Source organism: Punica granatum, chromosome 1, assembly GCF_007655135.1.
Source record: "Punica granatum isolate Tunisia-2019 chromosome 1, ASM765513v2, whole genome shotgun sequence".
Taxonomy (NCBI): domain Eukaryota; kingdom Viridiplantae; phylum Streptophyta; class Magnoliopsida; order Myrtales; family Lythraceae; genus Punica; species Punica granatum.
This window is the reverse complement of record NC_045127.1, coordinates 39,793,968-39,811,285: the sequence shown is the minus strand read 5'-3', so window position 1 is coordinate 39,811,285 and position 17,318 is coordinate 39,793,968.

Below are 17,318 nucleotides of genomic sequence, written 5' to 3'. Positions count from 1 at the left end.
ATACAGAAGATCTTTTTAGATCACTTCCGGTTAGATTGACCTATTCTTTGGCTTTTTCGGCGTTCTTGCATAACCTTGGACTATCAAGGGAATTGGTCGACACCGGCTACAGGCCGAGGTGGCCCGCACTGCGATGTTTTCCCTTTTCTAAAAACATCTTTCAAATAAAGGGCAAAATCGACTTTTCATAATTTAGCGACACCCCTAAGTTTAGCTTGACAGAAACACTATGGTATTTGGATAAGGACAAGCTACTTGTTCAGGGATAGGTTCATCTGCAAAGCCTTTTCTTATCTACTGATGAGTTTCTGTCATCTTATCGTAGACTTGGGTAACTAGAACGGTTATCACTGTCACAAAACATGCAAAACGCTGATTAACCTTTCACTCGATCTAACCAAACACTAGATAATGGTTAGGTGGAACTCTAGGTTCCAAATCTAGAGTCAAAACACGAGTTTGGCTAATTCAGTGGAATTTCAATGTCACAATACAGAACAACTGTAAAAGCAATTCACACACGAGATTTGACTCTATTTGTCAAGTTCTCAATGCAAAGCCGAATGCAAAACATTTTGCACGATTGCTTGTTTAGCATATGGCATTTACTTGCAAAAAACCCTTGGGTTAATAACTTATTAGTCCACGTAAACTCGACAATAACAAACACATTGTCTGCAATTTGCATGCTGTTTGTTAATTTTCTGCTCTTGTTTGTCCATGCGAGTCAAGCCCGACCGATAGGACGCATTGCACTTAGGGTTCAACGCCCTAACCATCAGTCACGGGGTCCAACGCCCTATTCACTGAGAGCGTATTTGAATTTTAGTTTTCGGTTTTTTCCTAAACTCACGGTGAGTCGAAACAGAATAATAATCGAATGCAAATTGACTGGGATTCAATCATTTGTAATTTGTATTTATTGTTTTTCTGAGAGCATTGTAAGGATTTTATTTTGTACATTCATTTTGTAAGAATCCTAATCGGTGAGTGAACGGTCTGAGAGTCGAATCAATCGAATTGGTCCAATGCTTGCCCAGACAAGAGTAATCCCAAGATTTCGCGGTTCCGGTTCACGCAGGAATTCAAACATCATAGTTTGATAAACTGTAACGCAAGATTGTGAACCGATTCCCTAATACACGGTCTACTTCTCTCTCGGCTTCTCAACCGACATCGTTTAGTTCACCGCATTTCCGGTATCAAAACGTGTACGCCGAGCGCAGCCTAATTCACACGGTAAATGAAATTGCAAGCCTAGCAAACTAGAGTACTGAAAGGGCGTGTAGGATATAGGCCCACACATAATGTGAACCCCCGAACTCGGACTTTCTGGTTCCGCACAAATCAATGCCTTAGCAAAACTAGGTGTATCACTACTCCTAGACCCGGGCAACTCACTAGCCCTCGACCTTCGGGTTGTAAACAGGTAGCGGCGACTCCTTCTCACGCTTGTCCATCCTGCATCTCCAGGGAAGGTGGACACTCCCAAGCCGCATGATGCAAAAGCGCGCATGCGGGCCCCGACGAAAGTCCACATTCGGGTCCGTACAGCTTTTGGACTCCACTAGGGTCATACTTAGTGGGTTCGGGCTCGATTTTGTTTGCTTGCTTGCATGTTCATTTACCGCTTTCTGCAATTTTCCCTCTTATCTACTTTACGCACTTTTATTTAAGAACTCGCCTTGTATATCACGCTAGCACTAGGTACCTATGGGTCACGTCCCACGACCGGTTTTAGGCAACCCAAGTTAGACAGGGGTTCGAAGTAGGGGTACGACACGTAGTTCGACTGTCGCTTAGGCCTTGAAAAGAATCCCGCTCGATTTCGAGGAATTGACTACCGTGAGTCGGGGCCCCCATCCCTAAGTAGCACGGTCCCTATAGCACCAAACCATACATCGTGCTATGCCTCCATGCAAGCTTTCTACCCAACTCCGACAACAGTCCATTGAGTCGGCCTGTGAGCCACTTGAGTTTTTTCCATTTCAAGAGCAGTGTACATGTACCTTGTAATTTTTATTAAGTCGTGGGCATTTACTTTCTTCGCACGCATGCATCATGCAATTTTCAAAAACTAGGATGTCATTCACTTTGACGAGTCTTAGGTGGATCTTCTTGTCGTCTTGGTAAGGGACGCCATGCTCGGCCTTCTGCCCACGCCTCGACAGAGTTCGTCAGCTTACGAGGACCTCACGGACCTGCCACAAAATGAGGAAATCGTCGGCCAACCACAACCTCAGAGGGAGCTTACTCAGACCTGCACCAAGCTACTGAGAGCGATCAGGAGCTCGATTGAGTGAATGTCGCCTCGGAGAGGTCTAGAAAGAGGGCTCATGGAAGCCAACACAAGCACTCTAGGATAGATGTCTCTGCAAGGCCCTCACCTAGAACCGGCATTTTCTGAAGCTGCGCTCGCTCAAACTCCGAGTGAGGTGGAAAATCAACTTAGGACTTTGTTTTACAAAATTTACATTGTACTTTGAACCTTTCGAGTCAATGTAAATGACAACATTAGTTTTTGAAAACGCACGCATCGTATGCATCCTATTCATTTACTGTTTTCCATAACAGTTAACACTTTCGCACAACAGGCGAGTTGTGCCCACCTTTGCGGGTAGACCACCTGCAGTCTTCACCTCTCCATGGCGAGATGTGCCGTGACCAGAGGCCGTTCATCCCAGCCACCCACCCCTCACTACAACCAAGCATGTCACCACGTGATTGAGCACGCACGTCCACCAACTCAACTGAGCGCATCATTCTGCGTCGTGCAAGCACGTCTCCACCTCGCTTATGCACATGCACTCGACGCCACCCTATGCATGTCCCTCGACGTATTTGCACGACGCCTACCAGGCCATTTCGTTTCCCTATACTCTTGCATTGAAATTCCAGACAGTTCATGCTCCTTCATTGCTTTTTTCTCCCATTGCAAGAAATCCCCAATAAGAAGGCAGCCTGAGTACTGAACAACCACAATTGAGACAACAAACGTCTCTCATCCAGCTCCTTGGGATTTCAACACTGAGTTCCCACCCTCCCTCTACAAAGATAGCAAGCAAATCAGAGTCACTGCTTTGCAGCGCCTTGCGCTATTCCCCAGCATTGACCTTTGCTTTTGGGCCTGCATTTACTGCATCGGGTTTCGGCCCCGCATTTACTGCTTTCGGGATTCAGCCTCGCATCGGGCTTCGGCCCTGTATTTACTACTTTTGGGCTTCGGCCCCGCATTTACTGCTTTTGGGCTTCGGCCTCGCATTTACTGCATTGGGCTTCGGCCCCGCATCGAGTTTTGGCCCTGCATTTATTGCTTTTAGGCTTCAGCCCTGCATGAGGCTTCGGCCCCGCATCGGGCCTAGGCCATGCATTTATTGCTTTCGGGCCCCGACCTAGCATTTACTGCTTCTAGATTTTTACACTCTGCATTTACTACTTTCAGGCTCATCTTAAGTCCAAAATCGACTTGGATTCAAATTCATCCAAACGATACTTCGAGGGATGAATCTAATCCTTCCATTGCAAATGTCGAAAGTGACAGCTCCACAAACAGAGCATGACCTAACCCTTGATCGCAGGAGATACCTGCATGATTATGCCTCCAACCAAAGAATGGCTTCCACTCGCCCTCGCCATCGTCACCGGCTAAACACTGGGACAACACGCGCGCTTTTCCTTAAACTTTATTTTGCTTTTATTCGAATGCATTCCCAAATGGGCTCCCAACTAGAACAAGCCCTTCAAAAAGGACATTAGGACAGTCCTAGCGACGGCCTAGTAGTTCTGTCGGACCTGTTCGACTCGCTTGTCCTCAGGGGACCTGGCTTTTCGAGCCTTCCTTAGGACGACTGCGCATGCTTACTCGCAACCAGGGAAAACATGCTTATGTGATCCCAGTCACAGTCTAACCACTCTAGAGTTGTGATGATCAGATTCCCGGAAACAAATGTCATCCACACGCAACACTCCATAGGTCGCGGGCTGGGCAAAAAGGGATTTTCCCATGGGTCCACCCCATATTTCTTTCCACATGTTCCACCGCATAATCGCCTAATGTACCATCTTCTTTGTCATTCTTCATAGGGACACGTCAGTCACAGGTGAAGGGTGATGCACGGGTCCGCGCCTCCCAAGAACTTGTCTCGGACCCTTTCCTCATACTTCAACGAGGGAGGTGTTTGACAATGAGGTACCCCCCTACGAAGTTGAAGACACAGACAATTGAGCAAATCGCCCAGCATCAACGCAACCGTTTTCCTTGAACATTCATCGGCTTCAGCAGCGTGCACCATCCAAAAGGCATGTACTGCGGAAATAGCAAGATATAATTGAGGACAATGATTGCACAAGGCGCCTGCCACGGGCCACTTCAACAAATGAAAACCGGGGCATCCCCGTTCAACATTCACACCGAGGTAACCTCGGTTCCTTATTCCACATGGGGCAATTTGGTACCGAGGTGGGTGACTGTAGTAAAAGGAGAGCAAAATAAGAGATAAATAAAATTACCCCCTAGTCCTTCACACATTGCGTGGACTAGGGATCCCTAGGGAAAATGGCTAGGTTCTCTACTCCAACATGATCCTCGATCGGTTCTCCTACACAACTCAACCGTCCAAGGCGGAATCTTCTTCAAACACAATGGGTAATTGAGCACGTCGTCTGTCAACACCCAATTTTGGTCTACCTGCTCCAGAGGGGCAAAATCGTCATTTTGCCACCCGTAAGGGAAATATTTACTCGAGTATTCGCGACTTTTTGGAAATAGCAAATTTTCCTAATTTAACACCAATTTTATGATTTTTCAAAAAATAATACTATTTGGGACGTTTTCGAATTTCGCGTACATTGACGTCAATTTTCAAAATTCGGGACAAAATTCGAGATTGAAAATAATTTTATCGCATAATATCGATCAACGAATTTTTCTGAGCACGATGGTGGTCTCGAATTATTTTTCCGACGTTCGATCAAGAAGACAGAATTTTCATTTTGTATGCGCGTCAAATTCGAAAAAAAAAAAAGGAGGAGGGGGGGGGGGTGGGAGAGGGGTCAAACGGTCAGAAGTCTGACGACTTTTGACCGTTCACCCTTTCCCCCACGTTCCTGTTCTTCTTCCTCCCCTTTTCTTTCTTTATCTTTTCTTTTTTCTTTCTTTCTTTTCTCTTCTCCTACTCCCTGGCCGCCCTCACCGCCGAGCCTGCTGCGATCCAGACCCGAGCCTGCCACCTCCTCTGCACACGCCAACTCCTCTACGCACGCGACTTCTCTGCACACGCCAACGGTTTCCGACACGCAACTCCCTCCCCCTCCCTCCCCCCCTCTCTCTCTTTCTCGGTTTTGAAAAAAATCGCAGCTCGGGTTCTTCTTCCGAAGCTCGTCTAAAGACACAGAGCTCACACTCTCTCGGGACCGCACTCTCCCACAGCTCACAGATTATCTCGAAAAAAACCTCAGCTCGAATTCTCTCACCCGGAGCTCGTTCAAAAAAAAAAGAAGAGAAGAACCGGAAGCTCGAACTCCCGGAAAACCCCACAGCTCACGGTCTCTCGGCTCGTACACACAGACACGGCCCAATTCCCCAGCCGAACTCGTAACTCCTCCCACGGCTCGCCCTCCCCCCCACGCTCTCTCTCCCGCATGATTTTTCTCACCCCCAGCTCCTGCGGTACCCCCAGCTAGGAGACCGAATCCCGGACCTGATTCCTCGCCTCGGCTTCTCCTCCACGCGGGCGGACCCGAACCCCCAATCACGAGAGCCTCCCCAGCAGACCGCCGGAAACCCCCCGGAGTCGGGAATCGCCACGATCAATCGCCACCGCCCCCGAACCGCGTCCTTTCTCCTAGGTTTCTCCCTCTCGTTCTAACCGGGTTGATTTCTTTGTTTCTCGGGTTGAATAGGCGCGCCGCCCAGCTGCCTAGCTTGCGGCCCAGTCCAACAGCGGCAGCCCGTTAGCGTCGGCCTAGCTCGGCCCAGTCCAACAGCCAACTCGCGTCGGCCCAGTCCACCTGTCACGGCCCGGTCCAATACGTTCGGCGGGGATTTTTAATTTTTAATTTTTTTCTTATTTACAGAATCACCCCTCAACTTCCCGAATTAGGTAAATCCTCGACTTAGTGGCATGTTTAGGGCTCCATTTCTGAATGTTTATGTTTTCTTGGATGAATATGATGTGAAATGAGCTTTATTGGGTTGCGTGGGTGATCGATTTGTCCCGAACTTGATTTTATGAACTTTCCGTTTGTCTCATTTCAGTCCAGATGACGCATTTTTATTTTTTCAGATTTTCCCCAAATTTTAAAATTCTTTTCAGTCAAGTCCCAGTCATTTTTACCATTTCCCATCCAGTCCTTGAATTTTCCAAAATTTTTGAAGCGTCCCAAGGAACTTTTCAAGTTGTTTCAGTTTAGTCCCAGGGCCATTTTTACCCTTTTCAGATCTGCCAGAATTTTAAAATTCGTTTCAGTCGAGTCCCGGCCATTTTCAGCACGTTCCAATCAGTCCCTGAATTTTTCAGGATCTTTAAATCAGTTTCGAAAACTTTTAAAGTTGTTTCAGTTTGGTCCTTGGAGCATTTTTCACTTTTCAGATCAGCCCAAATTTTTAAATTCGTTTCAAACAAGTCCTGGTATATTTTCAGTAACTCTTACATAGTCCCCAATTTTCTATAATTTTCAAATCAGTCCCCTGAAACTTTATCCGAATTTTCAAATTAGTCCATGTTCTTTTAAAATTGTTCAAATCAGTCCTTGGATATTTTCTAAAGATACCCAATCCTTTCCTACTTGGATCCCCGACCGACAACATGTGTGCCCCGTCTAAATATTTTGCTTCTATAATTATATGTATGCAACATGATAATACGTGCTCTTTGCATGATTTGCCGTTCCCATGAGTCGGTGCCGTTTTATCGATTCCGTTAATATTATGTTTGTATACGTTCGTATGTGTTTATCATGATCATGGCGGCACCGACTGTGTAAATTTGTATGGTTGTCGTGCTTGAAGTGATAATGTGTCATTAATCCGTGTTTAAACGCTTTATTTTCTCGTTTTAATCGAAACCTCACATGAATCGGTTTAATCATGCAAACTCGACCTAAAATTATTTTTTAAATCCCAAGGTGGTCGGGAATTTGGATTCGCATCGGACGGTCCATCAATGATCGGCTCGACGGTCTGAAACCCGCATATTTAGAGCATTTGGCAAAATATTAATTAATTTAATCAATTATTCCACTAACGGGTAATTGGGACGTTCATGCGATTAATTAACTCACTTGGCCCTAATAATTTTGCACGAATTCATAATAAACCGGTAACACGCGTCGATAGGTTGCAAACATGTGTTCGTGCCCTTCTCAAAAACTTGCAAATTTTATAAAACCAGAGACACGTGGTTCGATGTGACATGGATGTCTAGGGAGGAGTTGCGCGTCTTGACTCGATGCCTCAGCTGATTTCAGGAAACTCAGGTCGGGACATGGAAGTTCTTCTTAGATCACTTCCGGATAGATTAACCGATCTTTTGGCTTTTCAGGGTTCTTGACTACCTCGGAAGGTCCAGGGGATCAGTTAGCGCCGGTCACAGGTCGAGGTGGCCCGCACCGCGTAGTCTCTCTTTTCCGAAAATAATTTTCACCTCAAGGGTAAAATCGTCTATTTGCAACTTAGCGATACCCTAGGGTTAGAATAATAGAAACACTACGGTATCAGGGTAGGGATGAGCTACCTGTCTAGGCGCAGCTTTATTTGCATAGCCCGCTCTATCCGACCGATGAGTTTTTATTATTCTAGCATAGTCTCGGGTAGTTAGTTCGGGTGGATTGGCTCAAAATACAAATACCGAACTAATTATGTACTTGGTTAAGACAAAAGGGGCAATAGCAGGATAGGCACTAGGTTCTTGGATTCACGGGCGGAATACATGTTTGGTAATAATCTGTAACAACCGTAGTGTCACAACATAGAACAATCCTAAAAGCCACCCACAAACACAAGACTTTACAACAGACGTCACGTACGTCAGGTCCTCGGAAAATAATGCCAAATGCGAAATACCTTCCCGAGGCGATCCCTGATCGATTCAAATCTTGCACCCACTTTGTCTGCTTTAGGGTAGGATTTGAATGCCAAGATACCCCGGTTAATAATCGGTTAATTCACGTAAATTCGGCAATAACAAAACCCCATTGTTTGTTTATTTGTGCTCGCTTGTTACATTCTTGCACTTGTTTGTTATGCGGATCAAGCCCGATCTTTTAGGACACGATTCATAGGGGGTCCAATGCTCAATCGTAGATCACGGGGTCCAATCCCCCTAACACTGAGCGCGCGTCTTAATTTCAATTCCAGTCTTTTCAAACCACACGGTGAGCATGAGTGGAATAATAACCGAACGCGAACCGACCGGGATTCAGTTGTTGTAATTTGCATTTTTATTCAAGAGGACAATGTAATGATTTATGTTGTACATTTATTCATGTATGAATCTCGGTCGGAGAGTGGACGGTTGAAGTGTTTCTTCGAATTTACGGTGTCAAAACGCGTAAGATGAGCGGAACTTAATTAAGCAGTAATTAAATTAAAATGGCAAGCCTAGACAAGCTAGAGTACCGATAGGGCATGCGAGATATAGGCTCGCATGTAACAGAACCCCCGAATTCGGAACCTTGGGTTTCGCAGACCATATGCCTTAGTAATTAGGTGTACCCCGTACCCCTAGACCCGGGTAACTTGCCGGCCCTTGACCTTCGGGTCGTAAAATGGCAAGTGACGACTTCTTCTCACGTGCGTCCGTCGTACGTCCCCGGGAAGGTGGACACTCCCAAGCCGCGTTGCATTAGGCGCACGCACGCGTGCCCCGACGAGATGAAATTCGGGTGCGCACACCGTCCAAGCAGTTCAATACAGCCCACATAATAGCAGGATGGAAATGAGGGGTACATCTCGCTGCAGGCGTGAACCTGTGTATCATTTTAGCCTGTGGCAGCGCGCTCCCCAAGCTTTCTCTTTTCTCTTTGTCATTGCACAACTCCAAGACGGGTCACAGCCACCCGTCAATCGGCTACCACAAAGCTAAAATCCCAGACAGTCCTTTCCGGGGTCAAGTCATAATGCTTTGGAAATGGTCAGACCGAGTCTGATCAAATATGAACAGAAATTTCCATGCGGGTTGCAAATGCAGTCGCCCTACGGCATCCGAATGATAAGGGTCCAAAGCCAACGGGCGTGTCAAACAAACGATAGAACTCCTAGGGCATCGTCGGGGAAGTCTCGATATGCCCATGCATAGCTAACGGGAGCCCTGGAGGCCTCGCATCTAGGCCTCCGAGAACGGGACCCATCTGCATTGTCAAAACAAAATTATTCACGGGGTGCTCAGGCTACCCGAAACTGAGGATTTGTGTATCAGAACGACGCTCTTTTGGTGCTCACCTGTACCTATCACTTGTTAGTATTTCTCACATGATTTACTAGTAACGTCATGATCACAGGTACTATAAACAGCAAGAATTACGGCAGACTCTGATTCCCTACCACTCGGGATACGTAGGCGCTCCACCCCAGATCTCGAGTCCTTCAGCATACGTCATCCCGCAAAGCAAAATCCCTCATTGCACGGCCGGAGCATTACCAGCGAAAGCACAATTGCCCAACAGCAAACCTGGCATTCGACAAAGTGCAACTGCTCCAGCAACAACGTTGGTCTCTGACGAATCAGAATTCTCGGGGCAGCATTCACCCACATCACTGCAGCTAGGGTTTCACATCCACATCACTTCAGCCAGGGTTTCATACCCACTCCACTGCATTCGGGTTTCACATCCGCTTCACTACATTCGGGTTTCACATTCGCTTCACTTTATTTAGGTTTCACACCCACATCACTGCAGCCTCAATCCGAGGAGAAATATGCAGGATAGCACTCAATGCACTCAATTGCATCATAATCAGATGATAAGCAATGAAGCATTTTGTCACAGCATTGTTTGCAACACAGACGGGCTCATGGATGGATGAAGCACAATGATTCCTTCCACACCTCGTGCAATCCCCTAGCATTTGCATTTACTTTCTGCATGCACATTTTTATTAAGCAAGCTCATTTTCATTAAGCAATGCACCTTTTCATTAAGCAAACACATTTTCATTAAGCAATACACTTTTCATTAAACAAAGCACTTTTTCATTAAGCAATGCAATCCGCCGAGCAAGCGCCCGTGCATCCTGCAAGTCTATGGGGTAAGCGCCTGTGCTTCTTGCAAATCCGTCGGGCAAGCGCCTGTGCTCTCTGCAAGTACATTAGGTATGCGCCCGTGCATATTGCAAATCCGCCGGGCAAGCGCTCGTGCATCCTGCAAGTTCATGGGGTAAACGCCTGTGCACATTGCGAATTCGTTGGGCAAGCGCCCGCGATCCTTGCTAGTCCATTAGGTATACGCCTGTGCATATTGCAAAACCCGCCGGGCAAGCGCCCGTGCAGCCCGTAATCCACAAGGCAATGCGCCCGTGCATATTGCAACCCGCTGGGCAGGCGCCCGTGCCTCTTGCGAACGCACTTTCTTTAAGCAATGCATTTTCCATTAAACACCGCATTTTTGATTAAGCATAGCACTTTTAATTAAACAATGCACCACACTTTTCATTAAGCTCCACACTTTCATTAAACACCGCATTTTCATTAAGCATCGCATTTCAATTAAGCAAAGCATTTTCATTAACACCGCATTTCAATTAAGCAAAGCATTTTCATTAAGCATCACATTTTCAATTAAGCAAAGCATTTTCAATCAAGCACTACATTTTCAACTAAGCTTAGCATTTTCATTAAGCACCGCAGTTCAATTAAACTTAGCAATTTCATTAAGCACAGCACTTTCATTTAACGAGCACTTTTCTTCATAGCAAGTCCCTTCCCCTATATGCACGCACATTCCCCTGACGCATGCACCCTTTTCCTTTAAGCACACAATTTTCTGTTTCGCATACACTCTTTCTCACATCCACGCACCTTTCCGATGTTAGATGCAGTCACATCCAACAATTATACAGAGTATGAGCATTGCTTCATATTGCTCCTCAGAAGTCACGCAGACACCTTGAATGACTCCCGAGCGGCAAAATAAACATATCCCTCAAAGGAAAAGCATATCCGGAGACTGCTCTGACAAAACATCGGCAAACAAAGTTAGCAATGCATTGCCCTAAAAATTGCAGCGGACAGACGCAATTGGGCAAATCAAACTGCAATATCCTTTTAGTTTCCCAAATGACCTTCGAATAGCAGAAAAGACCATTTTTAACGGAAATTCATAACCGGAGGTCCTTTTTACGGATACTTGACGCCGGATGATTAGCCTACCCAGTGCTACTTATCCCAAGGCTCGATGTGAAATCCTCATACGGAATCCCACAATTCATCTATCCTCAGAACAGTACTTTCAGGGTTTCAGATGTAGTTTTTCAATCCTTCGAAGTCCGTTCTCAACAAACAGAGATCACAGTGATCTCCGAATCATCCAAGCAACTTAGAAAGCATTCTGAGAAATCCGACTTCGGACTTCTAGGACGTCTCCGGCTTTACATTTGCAATACCGACTTAAGGGTCAATTATTAAGTCTAATTAACAATGCATGACAAAATGTCCCATTTGGAATGCAGACACGAGATGCGCATTCAGAAATGGCTAACTTTGCTCCGATCGCCTCAAACTAGCAAAACCGACTTCCGAGCCTAAAAACTACACGAACATTCTTTTGGGCAAAATGGATGATTTTGGGCTCATTCGAACCGTTTTCGCGTGCACATTGACAATTCGACGTTCGTTTGAGCCAAGAACCTCGAACACGCGATCAATCGAGACTCGAACTTTGTCCCGAACTTTCCTCATAGCCCGCGGGGCCCACAGTTTGCCCTAGGGCAGCTGCAAATTGACATTCCTGCCCCTCATTTGTCATCTTCTTCATCAAATCAAGAAGCCAACTTGCATTATCCTTCTCCAAGATATCAAGCCCACAATCCCATTCTACACTCCACCTTCATTAATGCATTTGGATATTCTTCATTAATGCATTTGAAGAAGTTATCATCCCCATCCTCTTTAAAGATTCGGATGCCCCCTAATCAAGGGCTTAATTGCACTTTGTTTCACTTAATTGTCATTAATCTTTGCCTATATATTACAATATTGTCATTAAGCTAATCACAACTCACCACATGCTATCTCTCTAGCATTTCTCACTCTTCAAATCCTCTTAAACTCCTCAAGCAAACAACAGCTCTTCAGCAAGCAAAACCAAGCAAGAACACCTGTCAGCACCCAATTTTGGTCAATCGGCTCTAGAGGGATAAAATCGTCATTTCGTCACCCCTGCGAGGGAAGTATTTCCAGTTGATTACTCGAGTACTCACGACTTCTCGGAAATAGCACATTTTCCTAATTTAACACCAATTTTATGATTTTTTTTTCAAAAATAATACTATTTGGGTCGTTTTTTAATTTTGCTTACATCGACGTCAATTTTCAAAATCCGGGACAAAATTCGAGATTGAAAATAATTTTACCGCATAATATTGATCAACGAATTTTTTTGAGCACGATAGCGGTCTCGAATTATTTTTCCGACATTCGATCAAAAAGAGAGGAATTCTCAATTTGTACGTGCATCAAACTCGAATTTCGAAAAAAAAAAGGTCAGAGCAGGGGCAAAGCAGGCTTGTTTGTTATGCGGATCGAGCCCGATCCTTTAGGATACGGGGTCCAATCCCCTAACACTGAGCGCGCATCTTAATTTCAATTATAGTCTTTTCAAACTACACGGTGAGCACGAGTGGAATAATAACCGAAGGTGAATCGACTGAGATTCAGTTGTTGTAATTTGTATTCTATTTATTTGAGAGAACAATGTAAGGGTTATGTTGTACATTTATTCATATAAGAATCCTGGTCGAAGAGTTGACGGTTGGAGTGTTTTTTCGAATTTACGGTGTCAAAAAACGTAACATGAGCGGAACTCAATTAAGCAGTAATTAAATTAAAATGGCAAATCTAGACAAGCTAGAGTACCGATAGGGCGTGCGAGATATAGGTTCGCATGTAATAGAACCCCCGAATTCGGAACATCGGGTTTCGTAGATCATATGCCATAGCAATTAGGTGTACTTCGTACCCCTAGACCCGGGTAACTTGCCGGCCCTCGACATTTGGGTTGTAAAATGGCAAGTGGCAACTCCTTTTCACGTGCGTCTGTCACGCGTCCCCGGGAAGGTGGACACTCCCAAGCCGCGTTGAATAGGCGCGCGCACGCGTGCCCCGATGAGATGAAATTCGGGTGCGCACAGCTTGACGACTCTACTGGGGACATTTAGAGGGTTTGGGCTCGTTTCCGTTTGTCTGTTTGCCTGTTTATTTATTTACTGCTTTCATTTAATTTTTGCTCCTTTACTTCCCGCACATTTATTTTCAGCACATGCATTACATATCATCATAGTTCTAGGTATCTATGGGTCGCGTCCCCCGACCGATATTAGGAGGCACAGGTTAGATAGGGGTTTCGAGTACGGGCACGCCGCGCGGCTGGGCCACTGACACGGCCTTGAAAGACCCCGCCTGATTTCAAGGAATTTACGCCCTTGAGTTGGGAGCCCCCATCTTTAGGTAGCACGACCCCTATAGCACCAAACCATGCATTGTGCTAAGCCTCCATGCAAGCTTCTAACCCGGCTTCAACAAACAGTCCATCGCGTCGGCCTGAGTACCACTTAAGTCTTTTCTATTTCAAGAGTAATGTACCTTGTAATCGTACTATGACGTGAGCATTTACTTTCTTTGCCCACATGCATAATCTGTTTTACAAAATTATGGTGTCATTCATATGGACAAGTTCTAAATCAGTCTTCATTTTGTCTTGGTAAAAGACGCCTTGATCGGTCTCTTGTTCGCGCCTTGACAAAGTTCGTCAACACACAAGGATCTCACTGAGTATCCGCAAACCAAGACCGGCACACCTGCCAGGACATCCCCCACTTCAGGCACAGCCACCATAGTCGACCTCACCAACAACAGGACCGATCACCTTCGCCGGTAAGTTGCTGAGAAAAATGAGGAACTCGTCGGCCCACCACAACCTCAGAGGGAGCTCACTCAGACCCACGCCAAACTACAGAGACGCAATGAGGAGCTCGCTTGAGTGAACGTCGCCTTGGAGAGGTCTAGGAAAAGAGCTCGTGGAGAACCACACATGCACTCTATGATAGATATCTCCGTAGGGCCCTCACCTAGAACCAGTGCTTTCCGAGACTGCGCGCCCTCAAACTCCGAGTGTGGTGGAAGATTGGCTTAGGTAGACCAACCGCGACCTTCACCCCCTCTCAACGGTAAGGCGAGCCATGGCCCGAGGGCCAATCCACCTTCCTAGGCAAAGCTAGCTTCTCACTAACCTCGCGTAACCAAGCGTCATTGCGTGATCGAGTACACGTCTCTTCGCGCAACCGAGCACGTCCACTAGCACAACCGAGTGTGTCCTTTCGCGTCGTGCGAGCATGCCTCCACCTTACCGATGCACACACCCTCGGCGTGCTTGCACGACGCCAACCAGCTAGTCCGCTCCGCTTCACCCTTGCATTAAAACTGTAGACAGTTCTTCTTGCTCTTTCATTGTTTTTCTTATCCTATTGCAGGAAGTACCCAACAAGAAGGCAGCCTGAATACCAAACATCTAGGATTAGGACAACAAAACTTTCTCGGCTAACCCTCGGGATTTCAACAATGAGGGCCGACCCTCCCTCCACGAAAGATCATAGACAACAGCTCCGACGAGCAGAGCATGTCCCAGCCTACCCGCCACGGGGTTGCCAGTACGATCACACTGCCGATCGAAGAATGGGCCTAACCCACCCTCCGCTATGGCCACCAACCTGCCACTGGGGCAACACGCACTCTCCTTCAAATGCTCTTTTACATTTATTTGCATTTCCAAACAAGCTCCCGGCTTGAACGAACCATTCAAGGGGCACTAGGACAATCTAGAAGACGCCCTATTAGTTCTGTCCAACTTGTTCAATTCGCTTATCCTCATGGGACTCGGCTCCTCGAGCCTTCCCTAGGACGGCTGCGCATGCCTACTCGCAATCAGGGGAAGTACACCTATGCAGCCCCTAGTCACGGTCTAACCACTCCGGCATGGCAATGACCTGACTCCCGGAATTGAGTGTCCTTCACGTGTGGCACCCTATGGGTCGCTTGCTGGACGAAAATGATTTTCTCATGGATCCACTCTATATTTCTTACCGCATAATCCACCGCGACAATGGTCTAATGCAACATTTTCTTCGTCCTTCACAAGGTCACGCCGGTCACAGGCGAAGAACGATGCACGGGTTCTCATCTCCCCGATAACTCTGTCGGGCCCTTCACCTTTTACTTCGATAGGGAAAGGGTCTGATCAAGAGGTACCCCCCTCCGAAGCCGAAAACAGAGACGATCGAACAAACAATTCAACGTCAACGCAAGCGTCTCCATTGAGATCGAGTGACGCCTAGAGGCAAATCAGGCCACCGCCACTGCAAAGGCTCATTAACAGTCGTCAAGTGACAACGAGCCCCGGGACCAAATGCATCCATCGGCTTCAAAAGCATGCCTCTCCAAAAGGCACCCGCCAGGGGAATCACAAGACACGGTCGGGGACAATGATCGCACAAAGCATTTGCTATGGGCCACTTCAACAAATGAAGACCGAGGCATCCTCGTCCAACATTCGCACCGGGACAATCTCTTATTTTCTTTCTAGACAATAGGGGGAAATTCACATATAAAGCTTGCAAAGCAAATGACGCGAAGTTCGGCTCTCGAGTGCACAAGAGTCAAACTTTCAAGAAAGTCGGCCCTCACAAAATGGGGCTGGGACAGCAAAACGCAACAAGTCTCCACTGGGCAAAGCACATCAAAGCAGCCTTGATGATACAAACGTGGAGTTTTAAACAAAGACACGGGGCGCAAAACAAACCCCAACTACAAGAAAGAAAAAAGAAAAGAAAAGAAAATAACAGAGCGAAAAGAAGCGGGAAAAACTCGCCAATGAAGAGTGAGAGAAAAGACGCAGAAAAAACCTGCCAATGAACAAAACAAGACACCGTCAAGATTTAAAATTCCGGCACCGCCAATTAGAAGAAATCAACAAACCCCGACAAAAAGGGGAGCAGTAGACGCAATTCCTTGACAGAGACAGAACACAATGCACTCGGAGGTCGAACCCTTGAAACCTTCGCCCTTGCAAACTTGAGAGACAAAAGAATCAAGCCTGCTAGGTCCAAAATCCCCTTTTTGGGGGCGGCCTAGGCAAAAGTTAGGGCAAAAGAGAGGCACAACCGAAAACTCCTTGTGGGCGGTCATGACAAAAGGAGAGCTCATCCCCTTTAGGTTGAGAGGTACAGCCCCGAAGTGGGTGACCGTAGCAAAATGGGAGTAAAACGAAAGATAAACAAAACAGTCACCCTAGGAACTCGTACACTGCGCGAACTAGGGATCCCCAAGGGAAATGGCCAGGTTATCTACCCCAACACGATCCCTGATCGGCTCTCCTGCACGACACAACTGTCCAAGGCGGATTCTTCCTCAAGCACAACGGGCGACCAAGCACGCAATCCAAGTAGTTCAAGACAGCTAACACCAACATAAGGACGGAAGAAAATGAGGGTACATCTCATTGCAGGCGTGAACCTTGTATCCTTTTAGCTTGGGGCAACATGCTCCCCATACTTTCTCTTTTCTCTCGGTCCATAAATGACTCTAAACGAGTCATAGCCACCCTACAATCGGCTACCACAAAGCCCAAAATCCTAAACACTCATCTCCGGGAGTCAAGTCATAACACTTTGGAAATGACTAGACTGAGGTCTAACCAAATTTGCACAAAAATCTCCCATGCGAGTCACAAGCGCAGCTGCCCTACGGTACCCTGACGAGAAGGGCCCTAAGTCGACAGGAGCGTCGAATAACCGACAGATCCGCTAGGGCATCATTGAGAATGTCTCGATATGCCCGTGCATGGCCAACAGGAGCCCAAGAGGCTTCGCATTGAGGCCTTCGAAAACAGGATCTCATTCGCATCGCCAAAGCAAAAACTCGCTACGGGTCGTCCAGGCGACCCGAAACTGAAGAACGTGTGTCGCAAACACATCCTTTTACCTGTGCTTACAAATCGCTAGTAATCCCATGACTTACTAATGATGTCAGGATTACAGGTACAATAAACACGGGAACTACGGCGGACTCTGATTTCCCATCCCTCGGGGTACGTAGGCACTTCATCAAGAG